This window comes from Gigantopelta aegis, chromosome 3 (assembly GCF_016097555.1).
Source record: "Gigantopelta aegis isolate Gae_Host chromosome 3, Gae_host_genome, whole genome shotgun sequence".
In the NCBI taxonomy this organism is placed as follows: Eukaryota; Metazoa; Mollusca; class Gastropoda; order Neomphalida; family Peltospiridae; genus Gigantopelta; species Gigantopelta aegis.
This window is the reverse complement of record NC_054701.1, coordinates 43,856,866-43,870,742: the sequence shown is the minus strand read 5'-3', so window position 1 is coordinate 43,870,742 and position 13,877 is coordinate 43,856,866. Positions and strand designations below refer to the sequence as shown.

Here is a 13,877-nt window from a genome sequence, read left to right as displayed (position 1 = left end):
AAAATGTGCCGAGGTGTCGTTAAATAAATATTCATTTCTTTCTTTCCATCTTTCTTTTTCCAGATGCACAATGAAAAATCCTGCAACCTCGACATTATCAACACTAAAGTATCATCACTGCAGCTAAAATCTGTGGGCTGTGTGATACGGCAAATAACCCATGGGTTATTATTCATTGGAAGACACCAGTGTGATAAATGTGTTTTAGTATCCCAATGTCATGGCAGCTGTGCCCACTATTTGTAAAACAATGTGGAACAATGCCTAGGTGTTGCAATGGCTGACAGTTGGCTGCACACATGTCATTCAACAAACATGTGTACTTATTTACCTGTTGCAAGATATTTTTAGTCATACTGGCTGTTACGGAGAATAAGAATTTTGCATTGTAATTAAAATATGCACGATGAAAGTGAAGTACAATTTTTTTTAGTTAATATGGTTCCTTCTGATGCTTCCCAGCACAAAAAAAAAGTAAAACATTATTTGAATTAATTTTATTTTTAAAAACAAATTAAAAATTAATAGCTACATGTAGAAAACATATTAGGCCAAATTTAGAAAGCCTGTTTTAGACTTAAACACGTGTCCAACTACATACATTTACTTTGCTTAAACACCTGCGTTTGTAACTACATACATTTCCAATGCTTAAACACCTGCATTTAAGAAAAACAGGCTTCGTAAAATTCAGCCCAATTAATTTAGTTGTTTGAGTGTTTGCTTCTGTTTGTTGTTGTTCGTTTACACAAAAGTAACCCCTGAGCTACATCCCACCTCTTTATACAAAGACCATTTGCAAAAAAAAAAATCTATATTCTCCATATTAATTAGGTGGTCTTTATAGGCAGGTTGGAACAGTAGATTTCAATTTCAATCTCGGTGAACAAAACATTTCCATGGAGTTTGCTTGTCTTTGTAAATATGGATCACTATCATTGCAAATTACAGACTCCCAGAACCACATCCCACCCCTTCATACAAAGACCACATTGTTTGGGTGGTCTTTATGGACAGGTTCGAATAGTAGTTTGCAGTTTTAATACCAGTGATCCAAATATTTCCATGGTGCTGGCTTGTCTATGTAAATATGGATCACTATCATTACAAATTACAGACCCCAGCCGGGCTCCTTGTTTCTCTTATCTACAAGCAATCTAAAACGCTATGGGTAATTTGACATGTTTGTCACAGTTGTAAATATTCATCACGTGGATAGATAACTAACACATCACATGACTGAACGGTGGGGAAGTCCGGTAACATTCCGATGAGTATGATATGCAGGACACAGCGATAACGCCAATGACCACAATCAACCGAAAATAATCAATATCCATGTCAATTGATCAACATAAACTAGCATGTAAATATTCCAACAACTCTGATGTGCAGGAACAATAATAGCGGCAATCACTACATCAAACACACAACAAGGTTAATGACCACAATGGAAAAATACCCCCCCAAAAACTAAACAAAAACAATAGGCATCTCAAATTTCCAACACAAAATAACATGTAGAATTCAACTTGATTCAGAAGCGAAAACAAGTAATTTCAATGACCTTGGTAATCAGCAGGATCTATCACCTTCTATGAACACATATTTTGTCCCATCCCAGCCAGTTCCTCAAAACTGGTACACCATGCAAAGCGAAAGAGCATGACATGTACTGTTCTGTACTATCCTCTCTCTCTCTCTCTCTCTATCTCTCTCTCTCTATCTTTCTCTTTGTTTCTCTCTCTCTCTATCTCTCTCTCTCTATCTTTCTCTTTGTTTCTCTCTCTCTCTCTCTCTCTCTCTCTCTCTCTCTCTCTCTCTCTCTCTCTCTCTCTCTCTCTCTGTGTGTGTCTCTTTCTCTATCCTCTCTCTCTCTTTCTCTCTCTCTCACTCTCTCACTATCCTCTCTCTCTCTCTCACACACACACTATCCTCTCTCTCTTTTTTCTCTATCTCCCTCTCTCCCTACCCCCTCTCTCTGTCTTTCTCCCCTCCCTCCCATCCTTCTTCCCTCCCTCCCTCCCTCTGTGTGTACAAAGTGGCCACAGTTTGGAATTCAACTCTGTGGTAGAGTATATATATATATCCCTGAGGAGTGATCAGTTGTAGGATCGATCCCCACCCCATCCTCCCAGTGTCTACTGAAAAATGCATATAAAAATTCCCTTGCTGCTTTTTTTGGTAGGAAATAGTTTATGTGGTGTCAGCTGGTTTGCTTTTTCCCTTGACCAAACGCTGAAAAAACCATATGTTAGACACAGATATAACCACAGTTTAAAATGTACTGTGGTGTCATTAAACTTTTTTTTTTTTTTTTTTTTTTTTTTGAAGAGTAACCAAACAATACAGCTATATGCATCATATTCCACTGCATTGTTGGGTCATAGGTCCTAATAGTTTAGGAAGTGAATAATACATCACATGGACGCCTAGTGGTTACTGGTCATACCGTTAGTGTGTTTAACGAGACCGCATAATTCACAATGTTGCCAAGACATCATCGGGCTCGAAAGACTTGAATTAGTGCAGGGTATTTGAATAATTGATCGCATTTGTCTTCCTTGGGATGCTTACACTGTACCGCCTGTGACACGTGCTGTCACATCTCATTTACGTCTCGCGGTAATGAACAGCCTCGCAGTGATGTACTGTTGCATGCCTCAGGGCAGGATGTAGCCCAGCGGTAGAGTGCTCACCTCAGGTGTGATGGGTCAATAAACAGCCTCACAGTGATGTACTGTTGCATGCCTCAGGGCAGGATGTAGCCCAGCGGTAGAGTGCTCACCTCAGGTGTGATGGGTCAATAAACAGCCTCACAGTGATGTACTGTTGCATGCCTCAGGGCAGGATGTAGCCCAGCGGTAGAGTGCTCACCTCAGGTGTGATGGGTCAATAAACAGCCTCACAGTGATGTACTGTTGCATGCCTCAGGGCAGGATGTAGCCCAGCGGTAGAGTGCTCGCCTCAGGTGTGATGGGTCAATAAACAGCCTCACAGTGATGTACTGTTGCATGCCTCAGGGCAGGATGTAGCCCAGTGGTAGAGTGCTCGCCTAAGGTGTGATGGGTCAATGAACAGCCTCACAGTGATGTACTGTTGCATGCCTCAGGGCAGGATGTAGCCCAGCGGTAGAGTGCTCACCTCAGGTGTGATGGGTCAATAAACAGCCTCACAGTGATGTACTGTTGCATGCCTCAGGGCAGGATGTAGCCCAGTGGTAGAGTGCTCGCCTAAGGTGTGATGGGTCAACAAACAGCCTCATAGTGATGTACTGTTGCATGTCTTGGGACACGATGTGGCCCAGTGGCAGAGTGCTCACCTCAGTAATATACTGTTGCATGCTTCAGGGCATAATGTAGCCCAGTGGTAAAGCATTCACTTGATGCACGGTCGGTCTGGGATCGATCCCCGTCGATGGGCCCATTGGGCTATTTCTCGCTCTAGCCAGTGCACCACGACTGGTTAATCAAAGGCTGTGGTATGTGCTATCCTGTCTATAGGATGGTGCATAAAAAAGATCCCTTGCTGCTAATCAAAAAGAGTAGCCCATGAAGTGGCGACAGCTGGTTTTCTCCCTCAATATATGTGTGGTCCTTAACCATATATCTGACGTCATATAACCATAAATAAAATGTGTTGAGTGCGTAGTTAAATAAAACATTTCTTTCTTTCTTTCAAACAGGACATCACACACAACAGCTTTTGATATATACCAGTCACTAAGTACTACCATAGCTTAAGAATAAACATTTTTATCTCCATCTGTGTCCAAAGGTTAGTGCAACAATTTGTTTTATCATGGCAATCTGTTGTTTATTTACATAAGCGCTGTGCATCTCCATAACACCGTGACCAAATAATAATCAATGCCACCTGTTACAAATTGCACTGATCAAGCAAAAAGTTTGTTTTATTTAACGACGCCACTAGAGCACATTGATTTTTTATCTTATCATCGGCTATTGGACGTCAAACATATGGTCATTCTGACACTGTTTTTAGAGGAAACCCGCTGTCGCCACATAGGCTACTCTTTTTACGACAGGCAGCAAGGGATCTTTTATTTGCGCTTCCCACAGGCAGGATAGCACAAACCATGGCCTTTGTTGAACCAGTTATGGATCACTGGTCGGTGCAAGTGGTTTACACCTACCCATTGAGCCTTGCGGAGCACTCACTCAGTGCACTGATCAAGCATGCGCCAGTTAACCGTACCGGGCAAAAGCAGTGTTGTCACGTCACTGTCAACATACCCGCACGATTCACCTCTGCATGCAGTAGTAAATAATAGGAAATCCCACCTGAGGTAGGGAGGCAGGATGTAAACTATCGAACGTTTGGCATCCAATAGACGTTGATTAATAAATCAATGTGCTCTAGTGGTGTCGTTAAACAAGACAAACTTTAAAGAGTGTAATGGTGATTAATCAGCCATCACTACTGGAGAGATTATGTGACCTATATAAATAGTTTTCTATATGGGTATTGACAGAACCTATCATGTAATAATACGTATCAGTGGGTTTCGGTGCAAACCTACAGTTTACCATTTGTGTATTGTTAATCCTATAAATATTACAAATACAATTATTCCAGGTCCTGTGAAAACCTTGTAAAATGCATCAGACTGTTGGAGTAACAGTTTGTTTGTTTTGTTTAACGACATCACTAGGTCACATTGATTCATTAATCATCGAACATTTGGTAATTCTGACACATAAGTCATCAGAGGAAACCTGCTACATTTTCCCTAATGCAGTAAGGGATCTTTTATATGCATTTTCCTACAGACAGGAAAGCACATAGCTCGGTGCAACAGAGGCTGTGGTATGTTCTATCATGTCTGTGGAATTGTGCATATAAAAGATCCCTTGCTGCTAACTGAAAAGAGTAGCCCATGGAGTGGCTTCGGTAGATTTCCTCCCTCATTATCAGTGTTCTTTAACCATGTCTGATGCCATATAATCATAAATAATAATGTAATGAGTACATTATTAAAGAAACATTTCTTGCTTTAAGCTTTGAGTTGAACAGTTGATGTACATGCAACTGCCACAGGTCTGTATTAAACAACCACCTTTATAATCAGGGGTTAGGCTGAAGCCCATAAAATATTAGCCATTTGGCGAAGTTTCTGAGAAAATCTGTCACCAAATTCAAGTTTCATTTAGTCAAAACAGCAAAAATGGCGGCATATCTATAAACGACAGACGATTTTTGAATCGGCTTTTTGGCGAATAAGTAATGAAATATAGTCGCCAAATTCAACACAAATTCACATATAGCGATTTGTTGAGCGATTCGGACTGCTTAAACTCTGATAATGTCTTCTCAATACAAGTTAGATTACATCTAAATTCATTTCAGCAAACCCTTACAGCATTTGCTATTCAGTGTCTGTTTATACATGTATTATTATTATTATTATTATTATCCATAAGAAAGAAATGTTTTATTTAACGATACACTCAACACAATTTATTTACGGTTATATGGCATCAGCCATATGATTAAGGACCACACAGATATTGAGAGAGGAAACCCACTGTCACCACTTCATGGGTTACTCTTTTCGATTAGCAGCAAGGGATCTTTTATATGTACCATCCAACAGACAGGATAGTACATACCACAGCCTTTGTTACACCAGTTGTGGAGCACTGGCTGCAACGAGAAATAGCCCAATGGGCCCACTGACGGGGATCGATCCTACACAGACCGCGCATCGAGCGAGCGCTATACCACTGGGCTACATCCTGCCTCTTATTCTCCATAATGTACCATCTAACCAGGGATCATTTCCTCAAGGGCAATTAACTTGTATACACTTCAAGATACATGTTTTGTTACAAAACCTGAACAGACCACGAAAGCAATCAGAATACAGCGCGTCGTTATACAATTAGCCAAATTGCCACAGAATTTCTCATGAATATTTTTGTCATGTCTGATGAATATCTATGTGAACAAATTCTTAATTAACACTGTACAGTAAGTCAGAAACAAGATCAGATTGTATGGAAAGGAAAGGAATATCTGTAGTTTAAAATATGCTGAAGTGTCATTAAACTTCTTCTTCTTGGGGGGTTTTTTTGGGGGGGGGGGGGTTGAGGGGTTTATTGTGGGGGGTTTGGGAGGTTTTTTTGGAGATACTGTTGTTATTGTTGTTTAGATACTTGTTCAATGGATAGGGAGAAACCGTTGCCATTTGAATTATTCCTACCAAAAGTAGCAGAGACATTTTTATATAATTATAAAATTTCTACATTTATATGATTCCCTCAATTCTGACTGGATGATGTTGAAGAAAAACTGAAAGTTGTCCTTTGATAAACCTCAGAAAATGACGTCATTATGCCAGCTGGTTTATGTGTATTTTAACTAACTATGGTGTGTCCAGGCACTTGTGCATACATTTTATAATTTTTTTACAATTTGTGACTGTTATACATTGATAACTTCGCAAAAAATTACGAACAATTCTTATATAAATAACTATTCTTATATAAATAACTATAACTATAACATTAGTCATCAAACTGCCTTAGTTTAAAATGTGCGGAGGTGTCATTAAACCAACATGCGTTCCTTGCCTTTCATCTAGATGATATAAAAAGTGTAATGCGGAGATTTTTTTTTACATTCCCTTTTCTAACCTTCTACATCAAAAATGGTAACTGCCAATAATAATGGCAGTTAAAAATCTGCTTTGATGGTTTTATGTATACCAAACATGCAATTCGCAAATTATCCATTAACTTGATCACCGAAAGACTACAAGATTGCCACGGAGTTTCTTTGTGTCGGAGTAGAATATTCATCTAATCCAAAGTCACTCATTAATTTTGCAGGTACAATGTACTCAGTTATTGGATAACAGAGATTTTGTTTTAATTTATTTTTTATTTTAATGTTACATTTTTTTTAATGTGTTGGGAGGTGTTTGGTTTTTAGGGTGGTTTTTTAGTTTGTTCTTGTTGTTGTTGCCGCTTTATTGGGAGGGGGTATGTTTGGGGGGTTTTAACTTATAAAATAGTATGGATGTTATGGTAATCAAAATGGACTTGTAAAATAGTATGGACGTTATGGTAATCAAAATGGACTTGTAAAATAGTATGGATGTTATGGTAATCAAAATGGACTTATAAAATAGTATGGATGTTATGGTAATCAAAATGGACTTGTAAAATAGTATGGATGTTATGGTAATCAAAATGGACTTATAAAATAGTATGGATGTTATGGTAATCAAAATGGACTTGTAAAATAGTATGGATGTTATGGTAATAAAAATCTACTTGTAAAATAGTATGGATGTTATGGTAATCAAAATGGACTTATAAAATAGTATGGATGTTCTGGTAATCAAAATCTACTTGTAAAATAGTATGGATGTTATGGTAATCAAAATCTACTTGTAAAATAGTATGGATGTTATGGTAATCAAAATGGATTTGTAAAATAGTATGGATGTTATGGTAATCAAAATGGACTTGTAAAATAGTATGGATGTTATGGTAATCAAAATGGACTTATAAAATAGTATGGATGTTATGGTAATCAAAATCTACTTGTAAAATAGTATGGATGTTATGGTAATCAAAATGGATTTGTAAAATAGTATGGATGTTATGGTAATCAAAATGGACTTATAAAATAGTATGGATGTTCTGGTAATCAAAATCTACTTGTAAAATAGTATGGATGTTATGGTAATCAAAATCTACTTATAAAATAGTATGGATGTTATGGTAATCAAAATGGACTTGTAAAATAGTATGGATGTTATGGTAATCAAAATGGACTTATAAAATAGTATGGATGTTATGGTAATAAAAAACGACTTATAATTTTTTTACAGTATGGATGTTATGGTAATCACAATGGACATTAAAATGTAAAAGCATTAATGCCCTTATCATTACCAGTAGACGTGACCTATGTATAGTGGCAACAAATGTACTTCCTTTATCTCCACTGACGAAATGTCAAATAACATATTATTTATACATGTCTACAAGACACCAAATAGCACTTTACAATAGTTTGACACCCAATAGCCGATGTATTTTTCATGTTGGAGAGTTGTTAAACATTCATTCATTCCTAATAGGGGCGGGATGTAGCCCAGTGGTAAAACGTTCGCTCGATGCGCTGTCGGTCTAGGATCAATCCCTGCAGGTGGACCCATTGGGCTATTTCTCGTTCTAGCCAGTGCTCCACAACTGGTGTAACAAAGGCCGTGGTATGTACTATCCTGTCTGTGGGATGGTGCATATAAAAGATCCCTTGCTGCTAATCAAAAAGAGTAGCCCATGAAGTCGTGACAGTAGGTTTCCTCTCTCAATATCTGTGTGGTCCTTAACCATATGTCTGACGCCATATAACCAAAAATAAAATGTGTTGAGTGCATTGTTAAATAAAACACTTCCTTCCTTCCTTCCTTTCTAATAGCATTAGTTTAAAATGTACTGAAATATTCCTTTCCTTTCCTTTCAAAATGGCCTGTTATTAAGAAGATATGATTCAGAAAACAGTAGTGAATACAGGGGTGGTCTTTAGCACTGGAAATTGCTGTAATAAAACCACAGCATAAGACAAATTTACGACCATTTTTAACAAAAACTTTAAAATACTGGATTAGTCCCAATAATAGTTAATTAGTCTCTTAATGAGCACAAGAACTAATACATGCATCATTTCTTTTTCAGTGTCTATCCTGTAACTATCATCACCCATATTAAATCCAAATATGGTCATTTTATTTTATGATGTTAAAAATATATTTCTGTTGGTATGGTGAATAAATGCTAAAAAAAACCATATATGTATGTATGTATGTATGTATGTATGTATGTATATATATATATATATATATATATATATATATATATATATATAAATCTGCTCGTGAAAAGTCATGAAAATAAAAATAAAAATAAAAATAAAATACCTATTCATGTCTGCCAGGCAACTGAAACACAGACTACATATTGTTAGGTTTAATCAGTGGAATACCGAAATAACTTGGAGACGGTGAGAGAGAAAAAAAAATCTATAATCAACACCACAAACCTTTAACTTCCCATAATAAACACCAGAAACCTTCAACTTGTATTGCGTATGTACTTCCGTGTGCAAGCTAAATACATATAGGCTGGCCAGCCAGCCATCCTAACTCTAAAGACTCCGCGATCCTTCAGACGTGTCACCGAACAAAACGGGCAAGGTGCTACGAGAAGTCACAGGTCTTGTTTTCTCTCTCTCTCTCTCCGATCATCACAACTGCAATGGGGCGCACACACACAACCAGCGGCCTGCACTTACCTGTCAATTGCTTGACCTCATTCTCCTATTGATAGAGCCCGTTTTCGTGATCACCGCTTTTCTGAAGGGGTCGCCGATTAGTGAGTCAGACCCGAGGAATTCTTCTGTTCTTTGATGTGGCAGGTAGACAGCTGACAGTATGACCAAGAGAAGCAGCAGGGGATTGAAGGGCTGTGGGGTGGGGTGGGGGGAGGAGGATGGACAGGGAATAGGAAGAGGTCTCAATTAACTATATAGCAACAATTGACTGGTGGAAACCGGACTTGGTTTACCACAAAGCAGATTATAGATGCATCTATCGCCGTGTGCCCAGTGCCGGCGCGCGCCATCTACAATAATCAATGGCAGCAAAGTATATTGGCGGACTTGTATGTACAGTAAAAGAGGGTTCCCCGCAAAAGCCATTAACCCTCAAAACTCGAAGCTTGATTATTGATCCCTGCCCACAACTTGGACCTTGACGGTGTTAGTATTAACTTTTAAATGAAAGAATGAATGTTTAATAACAACCAGGTATAAATACATTCAAGCACTGAATTTTGTTTTTCAGAGAGGTTTGATATAGGTTGTGAATTCAGGGGTTTTGCTTGTACTTTTTAACAAAGCAAAATGGAAGGAAGGACGGAAGAAATGTTTTATTTAATGATGCACACTCAACACATTTTAATTATGGCTATATTCCGTCAGACATGTGGTTAAGGACCATACAGATAATGAGAGAGGAAACACACTGCTACCACGATTAGCAGCACGGAACCTTTGATATGTAGCATCGCAGATAGGATAGTACATACCACAGCTTTTGTTACACCAGTTTTGGAGCACTGGCTGTAACAAGAAATAGCCCAATGGGCCAACCAACGAGGATCGATCCTCGACCAACCATACATTAAAAGAAAAAAAAAAAAAAAAAAAAAACCCTGGAAATTGAATAGATGAAGTCATTTATTTATTTGACCAAGTTAGTCCATTTCTGTGACATCACACTACTGCAAGCCTTAAATATATATTAATTCTCAAGAATCTACAACAATTAAACATTTTTCTGTATACCGGTGTCAATTATTTGAACCTACAGCCAACTGAACTCATTTGTCATAAACAGTTAAAGTTTGTTTTATTTTTGTTTAACGACACCACTAGAGCCCATTGATTAATTAATCATCGGCTACTGGATGTCAAACATTTGGTACTTCTGACATGTAGTTATCAGAAGAAACCCAAAACCTGCTACATTTTTCCAAATGCTGCCAGAGATCTTTTATATTCATTTTCCCACAGACAGGAAAGCACATATCACAGCCTTTGAACAGTTCTGGTGCAATGGTTAGAACGAGAGAAAAAAACCAATCAGTTGAATCAATCCCCCAAGATGTTTCGATCCTCAGGTGCAAGAAACCTCAGGCGAGCACTCAACCTACTGAGCTAAATCCCGCCCCTTGTCATGAACCGATTCGATGCTTCAGCAAACAAGGCCACACATTGCATCATCAGATGAACCAGTAACTTAAACCTTATGCACCTAATACTAAAGGCGTTGCCACACGATGCGAATGCCTGGTACGAGAATAGTCACGTGAGTAGCCAACTGTGACAAGACAGGCATTAAGATTTCACTGGTTGCTATGCAATCGGCTATCCTCTTACAAGTCACTCGTGGTATCGTGTGACATCGCCCTAATGAAGGTAATGTACTCTGATGGAATACAACACAGACTGTCAAATATACTGATGATCAGAAGAATGTATATGGATGGATTAGTTTTTAGAAATGGTCAGGACAACACAAAACATGAGCTGATGCAAGTGTTGTATTTTGAAAGTAAAATCATTTGGCAAGATATGAACAGGATGGAAGAAAGGAAGGAAGAATGTTTTATTTAACGATGCACTCAACACATTTTAATTAGGGTTATCTTGTGTTGCACATATGATTAAAAACCATATAGATAATAAGAGAAAAATCCTATTGTCGTCATGCAAAAGACTACTTTTCTCAAATAGCAGCAAGGGGTCTTTTATATGCTGCATCCCACAGACAAGATACACATACCACACTTTGTTACACCAGTTATGGAGCACTTGCCGGCGGAACTAGAAATAACCCAATGGGCCCACCGATGGAGATTGATTCTAAACCGACTGTACATGAATAAATCAAAGTGCCCTTGTGGTGTCGTTAAACAAGACAAACTTTAATCTGAACATTAATCTCTCTATACAAAATTTCAGCTGACATCTTCGTGGATTAATACCAACAGACATATCTCACCTCAACACACATTATATACATCGTTTCATGTCCTCCCTCCACCCTCACAAAAACATACAGCTGTCTCTTACATCTAGCCTAATACGAATCATCTGACTCCCAAATAAACAAGGTGTTGATTAAAATGAAGACTTACACGGGAGATGCTGAGGGTTTATGTGGCAGCCACTTCAAGGCCACTATTTATTACTATTCGTAGATCCTGCTAGTCGGCAGATGTCAAATTGTCAGGGAAAATCCAATAAACTTGTAACCTTTTAGACCTGCGAGCTAAGGACAGGTTGGTATATTGAATTCATTAACCAGTGCTGTACCGGTCACCACTGTGACGAAACTTACAATCAGAGTCCATCTGGGTGACTTCTCTCAAACAGCGGTGGTTTGAAGGATGTCACCACTGTGACAGAACTTACAATCAGAGTCCATCTGGGTGACTTCTCTCAAACAGCGGTGGTTTGAAGGATGTCACCACTGCTAGGTTTTATTTATCTCGATATTAACATAAACAGTTCTCTAGGTTGTGACTGATTTGGCCGCACATGCCACAATTGTTTTCATTTGGTGACTAAAAGATTTCATATACCACTGGTATCTATATAAGAAATAGAAGTAGGCGCCATCTGGCTTCTAGATGGAAAATGTTAACATAGAGCAGTATAATAGAGGGCTGATAAATTTTTGTTTTCGATGAGTATGAACATGAGTGCCTGTGCATGATCACAATCTGAAAAGCAGCAAGGTTTTTTTTATATGGGTTTTGGGTTTTTTTTTTCAACAGACAGCTTTTGAGATTAATGTCATTTTGTAACAATAATTTAGTATAGATAATAAAATACAGTTAAACCCCTCTAAACTGGACATTTACAGGACCAAGTAAAAATCCAGTTTAAAGATGTTATTTTGTAAAATATTTAAAATGGGAATTCTTTTTTACAGAGGGTCTTGTTTTAAGGTGTTTCACTGTAAATACCTATAATGATAAAGATGACAGTCACAAATTGATTTTACAACTGATTGTGTGCTGGCACTGTTGATAACTATCAAAGATTTATAGTTCAGTTTTGCATTAACCATAGTTTGACATCAATAGCTGATGTATTTTTGTACTGGGGCGAAGTAAAACATACATTCATTTATTCCAAAGATTTTGTGGGCTAGACAAGACGAAACATATACATGTATTGGTTTTACATGATCTTTGGTATTCTGAATGAAAAAAACTACCGGTACTAATATATTAAAAATCATATCACTACACGAGGCAGAGTCTATAAGATATTTTCTCAAGGTTGTGACTTTTCCCATGAATCACTGCTAGGCACTTCACCTAAAGGAGGATTTCCACTCCTCAGAAGCCTGTTTATCCTTTCTACTTTGTAGTACAAGTCTGCCACTCCCCAAAAAATGCTTTCACACAACACAGATCTCAATGGACAGTTGAGATGACATGACAGTGATGTCAAAACAGTGAAAGAAAGTAATGTTTTATTTAATGACGCACTCAACACATTTTATTTACGGTTATATGGCGTCCAACATATGGTTACGGACCACACAGATATTGAGAGAGGAAACCCGCTGTTGCCACTCCATGGGCTACTCTTTTCGATTAGCAGCAAGGGATCTCTTATATGCACCATCCCACAGACAGGGTAGTACATACCACGGCCTTTGATATACCAGTCGTGGTGCACTGGCTGGAATGAGAAATAGCCCAATGGGCCCACCAACAGGGATCGATCCTATACTGACCGTGCATTGAGAGTGCTGTACCCACTGGGCTACATTCCACCCCCAATCAAAACAGTGATATCAGGGTTTTTCACAAAAGCTGACCATATATTCTGCTGCACCAGTGGCACTTATATGCAGGGTTCAAACTTTAGAATTTGTTACATATGGCAATTTTGAAATTTTGTTTGTTTGTTTTGTTTTGTTTAACGACACCACTAGAGCACACTGATTAAATAATCATCGGCTGTTGGATGTCAAACATTTGGTATTTCTGACTTGTAGTCATCAGAGGAAACCCACAACATTTTTCGAATGCAGCAAAGGATCTTTTATATGCACTTTCCCACAGACAGAAAAGCACATACCACGGCCTTTGACCAGTTGTGGTGCACTGGTTGGAACGAGAAAAAATTCATTCAGTTGAATGGATCCATCGAGGTGGTTCAATCCTGCAACGCAAGCACCTCAAGCGAGCACTCAACCGACTGAGTTAAATCCTGCCCCGTAATTTTGAAATGTTTTTGCCATAAGCATACAAGAC

The 13,877-nt window shown here is 38.3% G+C and overlaps 1 protein-coding gene across 6 annotated transcripts in view; it reads right to left on the bottom strand.

Moving 5' to 3' along the window:
- LOC121368092 overlaps window positions 1-13,877 on the bottom strand; it is a 132,700-nt gene that overhangs the window by 91,958 nt on the left and 26,865 nt on the right. Inside the window, exon 1 of one of the 6 annotated variants that reach the window (XM_041492649.1) lies at window positions 9,331-9,455. The exons of 4 other annotated variants lie outside the window; for them this stretch is intronic. The gene's annotated coding sequence lies outside the window, so the exon portion shown is untranslated. Of the gene's footprint in view, window positions 1-9,078; window positions 9,285-9,330; window positions 9,456-13,877 lie in introns of those variants that run through there. One more of the 6 variants, XM_041492647.1, reaches the window with a different exon arrangement.